This window comes from Arvicanthis niloticus, chromosome 1 (assembly GCF_011762505.2).
Source record: "Arvicanthis niloticus isolate mArvNil1 chromosome 1, mArvNil1.pat.X, whole genome shotgun sequence".
Classification (NCBI taxonomy): domain Eukaryota; kingdom Metazoa; phylum Chordata; class Mammalia; order Rodentia; family Muridae; genus Arvicanthis; species Arvicanthis niloticus.
The window spans coordinates 35,321,925-35,334,062 of record NC_047658.1 but is presented as its reverse complement, the minus strand read 5'-3'; the positions used below and the strand labels follow the sequence as shown (position 1 = coordinate 35,334,062).

The 12,138-nt window shown below is 38.3% G+C and overlaps 1 protein-coding gene across 2 annotated transcripts in view; it reads left to right on the top strand.

The window, feature by feature from the left end:
• LOC117696584 (proto-oncogene FRAT1-like) overlaps positions 1–12,138 on the top strand; it is a 41,746-nt gene that overhangs the window by 15,940 nt on the left and 13,668 nt on the right. The window contains exons 2-5 of one of the 2 annotated variants that reach the window (XM_076935252.1): positions 3,608–3,750; positions 3,873–3,994; positions 5,988–6,053; positions 8,424–10,159. The gene's annotated coding sequence lies outside the window, so the exon portion shown is untranslated. Of the gene's footprint in view, positions 1–3,607; positions 3,751–3,872; positions 3,995–5,987; positions 6,054–8,423; positions 10,160–12,138 lie in introns of those variants that run through there. The other variant, XM_034487548.2, reaches the window with a different exon arrangement.

Sequence of the window (12,138 nt, the reverse complement as noted above, 5' to 3'; positions counted from 1 at the left end):
TTTCTGAAGCACTAGTTCTAAGGCTTTTTTAAAAATCAAGCCTGGTCCTCAAAATGGAGAAAATGCAGTCCTTAAATGGGGACAAATGGGGTTTATATTGTCCTTACACAGATAAAGGATACTTATGCAGAAAGGCACAATAAATGCTGTGCACATCCCAGTTCAGAAAGTAATATCTGCAGCACAAATACTTCTTTTGCTCTGTAGAACATTGTTCATAAAAGGGCTATTTAATGCTATATGCCATAACTTTTTCAGTTAGACCATACAGTGGTAGGCATGCATGATACCACATCCAAAACTGTAATATTAATTAAATTATTGTGTTAAATGATGTTTATCAGTTCTATGAGACATGTCTCAGAATTGAGAAAAAAATAGAAGAATTCCACAGGATAGGTGTATGATCCTAGGCCCCATATACTGTACTAATGGTAATACTTAATGAGGGAAATGGTTTATATTTGAAGAAATCACTTAACAGGAACAGTTTGGTACACTCTTATGGGTCTGGGGTTATTCAACAATTCACCAATAGAGCAATGAGTAAATTTTAACAAATAAGAGAATTTTATTCTAATTCTGGCAAAACGAATGATTGGCACCTGACACCAGGACAACAAAGACACAGCACCTAGTTCAGGGCTTTTAATGAGGAACCCACAAAGTTTCAGATACAAATTTTGATGGCTGGGTTAGATCACATCCTGTCTTTTGTGTGATGTGTTCCTTGTTTTCATACCAGACATCTTGCAGATGCCTCAGTTATCTCCAGCAAACAAGCATTTTTTTAAACAAAAGCAAGATTACGCTATTTTCCTGGACCCATTGTCTTACAAGAATAGTACAGGTAGTAAAATTTACAATGATAGACGACTGCTTAAAATAATCTTATCTCTTCTGGGGAAGTCATCTGTCTTGGGCAACTTCACCAACAAAGAGTACATTTCAGAAACTTGTGGCTTACAAATGGAAATAATATTCTCATGGATATTCAAAATTTTAACATGTTATTCACTATCACAGTACATAGAGAACAAATGAGACATAGTCCTTGTGTTTTTATTTTCTCAAGTGATTAAAAGGTATTCTTCTTAACTTTTGTCTACTTAACACATAGACTTTTGGGTAGAGGGAACCTTTTTCCTTCCTTCCTTTCTTTCTTCTTTGGTTTATATAATCAAGACATTTTAAAATTATTTTTGAACTAATGACATAATTATTACATGTATCCCTTCTCTTTCCTCCAAATCCTATCCTCTCAAACACACTATTTTGCTCTCTTACAAATTCATGGCCTCTCTTTTCCATTAACTCTTATTTCATGTGTATATATATATATATATATATATATATATATATATATATATGTAAAATCTGCTTGATCTGCAAAATATTATTGAATGCATATTTTCATGCCCGACTCTCTCAAAATGGACAGCCAATTAGTGTGTTGTTCCTCAGGAAGGAAGCATAGGTTAGTTACCTGTAGTACGTTATATAGGTTGAGGCTTCATGGACTTTTCCCTGTCTACTTTGGCCTATCAATTAGTATTGTCTTTGTTCAGCTTGAACACCCATGTAGGTAAGACTTTATGTGCGTAGCTGCTGATCTTACTAGGAAATACAATTTCACAGGAAAGTGCTCAATCATCTGGCTCTTGCCATCACTCTGGCCCCTCTTTTTGCAATGTGCCCCCTAGCAAGGTCATTTGGTAAAAGGATCCTTTGTGACAGGGATTTACAACTCTGCATTTTGATTGGTTGTTGTTTTCTATAGTGGTTTCCATCTGTTGAAAAGGAAAGACTCTTTTCTTTTCGGACAAGTGAAAATTATTCTTCTCGCTGGGCCAGGGACAAATGAATGTTGGTGGCATTTATTCCTGTTAAGAACTGGTTTTAGGTTCTTTGACAATATCTATGATTTCAGTAGCTAGGTTTCTGGGTCTAGGCATGTTTTCTCACTTGTTGAAAATATCAAAGCCCAATTACAGAGTTGTGGTTTACCATCAAGGTGTGTTTGCCACTACTGTATGATTAGGATCATTTTGGCAGGCTGATGTGTTTATTGGTGTTGTGGCTGGGTAAGACTGTCCATTTGGAAGCTTGCATGACATCTTCTGGTACTATGAAAGCTAATATTCAGGAAGGAGGCAGTCAGGTCAGTTCCAGTAGACTGGACTCTGGGTCCGTTTTCTGAAGAGTATCATCTTTTCAGAAACTAGGACTTACCTTCTATCCCTAGGATGCAACAAGTACAATAGCTGTATATGTTGGAAATCTGTTTGTTAGCACTGTCCAACAACTCAGATGAAGGCTTCTCATACCTGGTATTTGGTATTTGGATTTGTTAGGTTATCTCTGGCTCTTGGAGGGAGTATTGTCAGTCCTGATGAGAAATCTTGCTTAAAACTGCTTATGCATAATTATATACAGAACTATGTGTGTTATAGTTTTGGAGGGGGCTTCATATTGAAGGGATCCTGACCAGCTTCAGTGTAAGGGCCTTGACTCTAGAAAGCCTTGCCCTTCTGTCCTACTCTCTGCCTTGCTGAAAACCATTAGATTACATTCTTAAAGCTAGCCACCAGGATTCATTCCCTTATTTCGTTGGCCACTTCCTCCTGCTGAAGACTACCAAGGTCCAGCTACCAAAGTACTAAGTCCAGCAAGCAAAATCCCCCTTCGACTCACCTAATTAGCATGCCCAATTTAAATCAAACACTGCCGTCTAACACAGCGTTTCCCCTTGTGCCTTTATAAACTGCCATTTTTCTATGTGCCACATCTGTCTCCTCTCTATTCAGATCCTCTCTATTCAGAGGCAGGCCTTTGTCGCTATAGGAAAAATACCCCTCCCCCCTCTCCTTTGTTCCTTTCCCTTTCTTCAACATCCTCTCTTTCCTGCCTTTGCCTATTAGTCCCAGCCCTCTGTCCTTCTGGGGCCCTCTGTCCTTCTGGGACAAATAAATCTCCTTTGTGCTGAGAACTTCGTCTTGGGGGTCCTGACCAGACACTTTCCCATTCATATGTAGTATAGTACAATTATATATGGCATTTCAGACATTCTTAGTGGTTTTTTTTTTTTTACCCTCCTCCCTCCTGTATGTGCCTCCTTCTCCCTCCCTAAGGACAGACTGTTTCCACTTCCCCTCTCAATTCACTTGTACCTAGAAACTACCTTATCTATTGCTCTCTAACACCTTTCCATCCTGGCAAAGATTCCTTTTTATTCCTATTTATTTTCTGTTTTCTATAGTTATTATAAGCTATCAATAATCTTCACATCTGAAAGGTAGGAGCTATGAGTGTCTAATGAGAGACAATATGTGAGATTTTTTTCCTTGATCTGGGTTTTGTCAGTTGTTTTATTGACCCTTGCTATCATGAATGAGATAAGGTCAAACCTAGACGTTGTTTTGATTTGAATTTCCCTAATTACATATGGAAATTAGCATTTTGAAATATTTCTTAAATATTTTCTGGATTATAAATTGATATGAAAGAGTTTGACCCACTGTGGACACTCTCTGAACACTTATCTGAACAAGTCTTGGAGAGCAAGCCAATGTTTTCCCATGGTATCTACTTCTGTTTCTGCCTCCAGGTTCCTGCCCTCCTTATCCTCAGTGATCAAGCATTATCAGGACATGCAAGCCAAATCAATCCTTTCTCCGTGAGTCATTGCATGGTGTTTTACAGCAGCATGAGAAAGCAAAGTAGGATGCTGAGGATGTGACTGAATGCTGTGTGAGTAGACACTAGAAAAGCCGTATTATTGTGAAGTAGGCTGGTACAGAGTGAATATAAATTTATTGGAAAGTTCTAATCGGGAATATTTAGTCACACTTGGTGGTTTTTTTCTTTAAAAGGCTTTCCATCAGAAGAACCACGAGAACTAGAGATTGTAACCAGGCAAATATTAAACTATCAAGGGATTATTTCAAACAAAAAGAAACCATGAATTAAGCCCCACTGTGGGGAGGAGAAGGGGGTGAGTATGAGGCACAATGATATATTAGATAGGAAGTATTGGTTCATTTCAAGGAAACTGTGATACATTTGTTCCTAAAATGTCATGTGTGTTTGTGTCTCTATTTGTATCTTTGTGTGCATGTGTCTGTATGAGTGTGCCCATGTGTATGACTCTGTGTGTTTATGTATCTGACTGTGTCTGTGTATGTGTGTACATAGAGTCTGCTTGAAGTCTCTACGTGCCTGTGTGTATGTGCATCTGTCTCTGTGTGTAGGAATGTCCACCTGTATGTATGTATGTATAAGTAGATACCTGTTGGCATGTATTTGTCTCTGGATTTATGTGTTTGGTGTTTGTATATGTTGTCACTCAATATGCTTCAATGCGTTTGTGTGTGTCTATAGATATTTATGTATTCGTGCATGTGCATGTATCATTGTGGGTAGAAGTTTGTTCATATGTGTATGGATTTCTATGTTTGTGTGTGGTAGTATGCATGTGTGCATGCATATTCTTGAGTGTATATATGCATGCCTGAGTACATACTTACCTACGAATGTGCATGCCTCTGTGTTTACGTAACTGTATGGGCCTGCTAATGCATGTATGAATGTATATGGATATGTATGTTTTATCTTTTTGTACCTACATTACATGTGTGTGTTTGCATGTATGTCTGTGGTTGTGCATGTATGTCTATATATGTCTGCAAATTTGTGAATGCATTTGTGCATATGTGTATCATGCATGTGTACATTTATTTGTGTCTCTGTGTGTATGCCTGTTTATGTGTATGTGTCTAGAAATATAACTGTGCATAGGCCTCTGTATATGTACCTATGTTTGTATATTTGCTTGTGTACATGTATATGTACACATGCATGGAAGAAGTGGGAGAATCTGTAAAATGGAAGAAATTGGCAGAACTTGTCATGAAATGCCATGAAAGATCTTGAGCACTGCATAATAGGCTAGGATTAATTTACTCTCATAGCAACAGACTCTTTACCAAGGAAATCCTATAATCAGATTTATTTTACAGGGAAAGTTGAAACTCCACCCATCTTCCCAACCTCTCAATTCTATTATTACTTTTTGCTATTAACCCTTAACATAAACATTACTGACAAGAGAAAGTCACCAACTACTGGGAGTGAGTAAGAGAAGCAAAATAGCCAAAGCACAGAAGGCCTGTGTATACCAGTGTTATTGTAAGATTAATGCACTTGCCAGGATAGGTTATGGTATCTTGGTATCATTTTGGCGTCTTACAGGGAATCCAATGGTCACCTTTAGAAACATAAAGGCTACACACATTTGAGCTGTACTTGCTCTTAAATTCATCAGTAATGTTGTAACACTGAGGATGTCTTTTAAACTCACACATGAAATTAAAGTATTGTGACAGTAGCTATCTGCAATCAATATCTATTAGCAAAGTAAAACATAGTTTTCTCCAATGGAGTCTAACTGGGCATACAAACCACACTTAAGGAAATGCACTATGCCCAGAAGTAGCTGCCTTAAACAAAGAGAACTCAAATTGTATGTTTGTAGACCTTTTTGTCTCATTTTTGCTTTGTTTGGACATTTTTGTCTAATTGGTCATTTTTTGTTTGTTTGTTTTTTTATTTAGAAGACAAAAAGCATGTAATCCAGTGAGTGGGAATCTGATAGAATTTGGCAGAGGGGGAAAAGCCTGCCAAAATGCACTGTATACAATCTTTTCAATTAAAATAAAAAATAATGTATGTTTGGGTTTTGAAATATCAGATTTTGGATTATCAGGTTAGAAATGCTTATTCTGGAAATTATTACAGACTGTTCAGCTCAGGTTGGGGAACAAGTATAAAGATTTAGAGTCTGTGCTCTATCTACCTATTCAGGGATGCAGACCTTTCTTAAGGATGGATACAGATATATCCAAAGAATGGATATGAAAAAATGTGGTTTATTTGCACAATGGAATATTACTCAACTATTAAAAATGATGACTTCACAAATTTTTCAGGCAAATGGATGGAACTAGAAAATATCATTCGGACTGATGTAACCCAGACCCCAAAGGACATGCATGGTATGTATTCACTGATAAGTGAATATTAGCCCCAAAGCTCAGACTACAACTCACAGACCATATGAAGCCTAACAAGAAGGAAGGCCAGAGAGAGTGTGGATGCTTCAGTCCTTCTTAAAGTGGGGAACAAAATAATCCTGAGAGGCAGAGGGAAGAAAAGTCCTGGATTGTAGAGGGGAGAGGGAGGGAAAGGGAGAGCAGGATTAGGTATAGGAAGAGACAAGAGAAAAGTCCAGAGGGCCAGTAATGGGGGTGGAGAATGGAGAGAACCACTAGAAAGGCCTAGGACCCAATGACAACAGCAGGAAGATAGAACCTGAATAGATCACCTGCAGTAGATAGACATGGCCCCCAGCTGAGGGATAGAACCATCCACCCATCTCAAAATAGATATCTACACTATTGCTGACGCCAAGAAGTGCTTGCAGACAGGAGCCTGGTATGGCTGCCTTCTGAGAGGCTCTGCCAGCACCTGACCAATAGAGATGCAGGTATTCACAACCAAACATTGGACTGAGCCCAGGGACCCCAATGGAAGAGTTAGGGGAAGGACTAAAGAAACTGAAGGGGATTGCAACCCCATAGAAAGAACAACAATATCAACTAAGCAGACTAAACCACCAACCAGAGTTTATAGTAGTAGGTCCATGGCTTTGGTTACATATGTAGCAGGGCCTCTGGCATCATTGGGAGGGGAGGCTCTTGGTCTTGTGGAGTCTTGTTGTCCCATCAAAGGGGGATGCTAGGGTGGTGAGGGAGCTGTGGGTGGGTAGGTTGTGGAGGACACCCTTAGAGGCAAAGGAGAGGAAGAATGGCATGGAGGTTGTGAAGGGGAGACTAGGAAGGGGGACAACACTTGAAATGTAAATAAAGAAAACAATTGATAAAAAAAGAATAGTACAGCTGGTGGGATAGCTCAGTGGTACAACATTTGCCTAACTTGTGAACAAGCCTGAGTTCTATTATACCATCTATTTATAGTATGCATTAGGATACATATATCATCTGTGCAAGGTACGAAGGATCAGCGAGTGAAATTGTAAATCTTTGTTATACAGACTAAGTCCGGGGTCAGTACTATTTAAACATCCCACACATGCACACATGGACAAGTAAGACCAGAGCAGGTTTCCTGAATTATCCAACAAAATTATTCAAGTAAAAAGTGCACATACTGATCTGTGTTGTAAAGTGAAAAACCTGGGGATACCATCACCTCTGTTCTGGAAAATGGGCAAAGGCAATCCCACAGAAACTAAACACTCATTTTACACGGTTTAAGTTGTGGAGGTACTAATGCAATTGAGATAGTAAACATTCTTCCTTACATGAAACACAATTTAAAATGAATTGCAAGAGCTGGCCAGGTGGCTCAGTGGTGAGGATACATACTTTACAAGCCCAATGACTTGAGTTCTGTCCCTGGGAGCCACATGGTGAAATGTCAGACTGATTTGTCCAAGTTTTCCTTTGTCTTACATGTGGATGGATGACTTTCATCTATGCATTAAGACATTTATATAGAAGCAGAAAAGCTGTGTGTGTGTGTGTGTGTGTGTGTGTGTGTGCGTCCACGCATGTGCATGCAGTGTATTTGGGTTTTTGATGAAGTCTTAACATCAAAACAAATCTATAATTCATGGTTATAAAATGATGATTAGAAAAATGAAGAATTGGACTTTATTAAAACACAGGGTATTTTGTGTAAAGTTCACAATAAAGAGATGAAACACACACAAAACAAACTCCCCTTTCTGGGTGGTGACTGCTGGAGTCTGTGTACACGGCACAAGATATTCCTCACCCTAGAGCCACAATCACTTCACTCCATCTAAAAGATCTCTCTCTCTCTCTCTCTCTCTCTCTCTCTCTCTCTCTCTCTCTCGCCTCTCTCTCTCTCCTCTCTCTCCTCTCTCTCCTCTCTCTCCTCTCTCTCCTCTCTCTCTCTCTCTCTCTCTCTCTCTCTCTCTCTCTCTCTCTCTCTCCTTCCCTCCCTCCCTCCCTCCCTCCCTCCCTCCTTCCCTCCCTCCCTCCCTCTCTAAACAAAGCCTATTCCATCCTATGGTATTCACTGGGTGAAACAACAGCTCTTAATATTTTCTGATACTATGAATATCTTAGGCTTCCAGAATATATACTAAGCATGTGGCCATCTAGTGGCTGATACTTAAAATCAAAGGTTTTGTATTTTCAGTGAAAATGGATACAGCCTTATAAAAGAATTGTCCCTGTCTCAAAGAACTGCAGGGACAAAAATGGAGAAGAGAGTGAGGGAAAGGAGGTCCAGTGACCGGCCAAAATTGGGATCCATCTCTAGGGAAGGCTCCAAGGTCTGACACTATTACTGATGTTATTATATTCTGCTTACAGACAGGAGCATGGCTGCCCTCTGAGAGGCCCAACAGGAAGTTGAAAGAGTCAGATGCAGATACTTACACCCAACCAATGGACAGAAGCTGGGGCCCCCTGTGGTTGAATTAGGGAAAGGCTGGAAGAAACAGAGGAGAAGGGCAACCCCATAGGAAGACCAGCAGTCTCAACTAACCTGGACCCCCAAGATCTCTCAGACATTGAGCCACACTAGCTGATACAAGGGCCCTGACACACATACAGCAGAGGACTGCCTGGTGTGGCCTCAGCGAGAGAAGATGCACCTAACTCTTGAGACTTGAGGCCCCAGGGAGTGAAGGAGGTCTGGTGAGGAGGTGGTGACATCCTCTTGGAGACACAGGGAAGGAGGAATGGGATGAGGAACTGTTCCCAAAATTGTTCCAATTCAAGGTGCACAATAAAGCTTAAAGTGTGACTACCTAGAAACTGTTTTAAAAACACATGTGACCATGAAGGTGGGGGCTACAGCTAAATGGACTAGAATGTAATGTGGTCTTTCACCAATAGCATAGAGATCAGCAGGCCAAAAAGTACATGAAACATTTCCCCCAAGGATAGATATTAATTTAAGGAAGGTAAATTCTACAATAATCATTCTGGGAAACGAGGGTGAGGTATGTCCCTGAAGATAGGAAAAGGGTCACCAGGTCATTAACAACCTTCATTCTCAAATTTCTGGATGGAATGCAGGTATTTTATTTTATCTCCTCCACTGAGGTGAAAACCTTCGTGATTAACATTCCTTGTTCTCATAGTGATTAACATTCCTGGTTCAAAAAATAGTTAACATGAATATGCCTCAAACTATTCCACAAAATAGAAATAGAATTAGAAGGAGTATTGACCAATTCATTTATTTTTATGAGGCTACAGTTGTCCTATTACCAAAACCACATAAAGCTTCAGGAAGAAATATAATTACAGACCAATTTCCCTTATGAACACGAATGCAAAAATTCTCAATAAAATACCTGCAAATGGAATCTGAGAACATAACAAAAACATCATTCATAATGATCTTTCCAGAGATGCAGAGATGATTCCACATATGAAAATAAGTAAATCCACCATATAAATAAACTGAATAAAAATAAAACACGGGTTCACCTCATCAGATAATGAAAAATCCCTTGACAAAAGCCAAGACTGCTCCATGATAAAAGTTAGGGAAAGATTAAGAATACAGGAGACAAAAGTATATATAATAAAGACAATTTATGGCAAGTTTATAGCCATTATTAAATTAAATAGTTAGAAACTGAAAGCAACTCCACTAAAACCAGGAACAAAACAGGGTAGCTCATTCTTTCCATATCTCATATACAATACTTGAAGCAATAAGAAGACTGCAGTAAATATAAACTGGAAAGTAATAAGTCAAAGTATTATTATTTGCAAATAAAATAATAGTATACATAAGTGTGATGATTTATATATGCTTGGCCCAGGGAGTGGCACTATTAGAAGGTGTGGCTTTGTGGGAGTGGGTGTGGCCTTGTTGAAATAGGTGTGTCACTGTGGGAGTGGGCTTTAAGACCCTCATCCTAGATGCCTGGGAACCAGTATTCTGCTAGCAGTCTTCAGAGGAAGATGTAGAACTCTCAGCTCCTGCTGCACCATGCCTGCCTGGATACAAGCATGCTCCCGCCTTGATGATAATGGACTGAACCTCTGAACCTGTAAGCCAGCCACAATTAAATGTTGTTTTCATAAGAGTTGCTTTGGTTGTGGTGTCTGTTCACAGCAGTAAACCCAAACTAATACAATAAGTGACCCTAAAAATTCCAGAGGTCAGGCATGTATTGCTGTAATCCTATTTTAGCATTATAAAAAGATAGGGTAGGAGAATCATCATGGTTTGGAGTCTGAGTTAAACAGAACACCATAGGTTACAGAATGAGATCCTGTATCTAAAACTCTAAGAATTTTTCCATTCACAATTCACCAGGTATTATAAGTACATATAGTATATCTCAGGATTTGTAGCTCCCTCTACGTAACTAGACCATCATGTATGTTCAAGACTACCTTTGGATCCAGAACACCCAGTATATAGTCACTGGCAGGCTAATAAAGTCTTTTTTCTAGTGAATACTTCACAACATTTCAAAAAAAATCCAGTAAGATAAAAAATGCTCAAACAATGCAATATGAGACCAAAATTCTACAAAAATAACACTATTTATTTTGAGGGCAGAGAATTGCTTTGTATTCCAGATTGACTTTGAACTCATTCTCCTCCTGCCTCAGATTGTTATATGATTGAATTATAGGTGTAAGCTACCATACTGAGCTCTAACTCTGTTTAAATTTAGTGAGATCCCTTGCTATAACTCTAAGTTCCAATATTGATTAAGATTTTTGAGGTAGTGTTAATTGGTACATTGTAAAAACTTGTGTCTATAAACTCTTTTATAAAACACAAATTCAGTCAAAGTTCTTTTCATTTGATATGAATATTACTCAATAATATAGATTTCATCTTCTACATATGTGCTTTTATTAACTAAATCTAGTTGAACATGTGTGATTTGTGTATATGGAAACAGCATGCATGTATCCTGTGCAAGTGCCTTCTTTCTACTGTTTCCTTCCCTCTTCCTGGTGATTATGATAGTTATTCTATTTTTAGATGGATTTTATCATAAAATTTTAACATATATATTATACTTTAACAATTGGGTTATATTACTGAACTTTATTTTAATTATATATACGTGAACATTATTTGCTACATTCTCATTACACATTAAATGCACAAGATATTATATATTGCCACATTTCTTCCTTAATGTAAAATATTTTAGGCAGTTACTATAAAGAATCAGAGACAAGTGCTAGGGAGATGGCTCAGCCATTAAAGGCTAGGCTCACAACCAAAAATATAAAACTCAGTTGCATTGTCTGGTCTGAAACAAGAAGGCATGCACTGATACATGTAACCACTAGAGGGCACACATGTAATGGATGAATACACAAAGGAGTGAAAAGCCTCAATAAAGTCTGATTCATTATTATTACCATATGAAAACACTGCTCCTGTCAATCCAGACTGGAGATTTCATTTGAGGAAATTTGTGACATATTGGGCCAAAACCTGTCTCATTTTAAAGGTGTTGAAATCATTCTCAATGTATTTTTACTCCAGCCTAAAATTGAGATGGAGAAAAATTTTTTTAAAAAATGTTGAAAAAAATCACTTATGAGAAATTAATATCTCTACTTTGAAATTACAGGTATAAGAAAAATCACAAATCACAAATATGACCTGATTAGTAATGAACTTGTTACACATTCAAATTTCTGACAGGAAAGAACTAGCTGCTTAGAGGGATTGACAGAGCTACATTGAAAATATTACAGATAACAAATAAAGAGCCTAGTTCCAAGCAAAAATTGCCTCTTTTGAACTTGTTACCTAGTGAGGCACCATAGATACTTCCAAACATTACAAGTTATTGCCAATGTTATTGGAAACCTTCATGACCTTGACAGTATGACTTTATTGCTGAAGATACCATGTACTTGAGTTGCAAAACATGGAAAAGACAAGCTGGCACTGACCTAGATGCTTTATTCTTACTATCTAGCTTTTATGGTTGGAAGTTAACACACATGGTACTGGAGACCAATGTTATCAATCATCAAGGTTATACAGCTGTGAACCCTGTGGGTTATAATAACTACAGGCCTG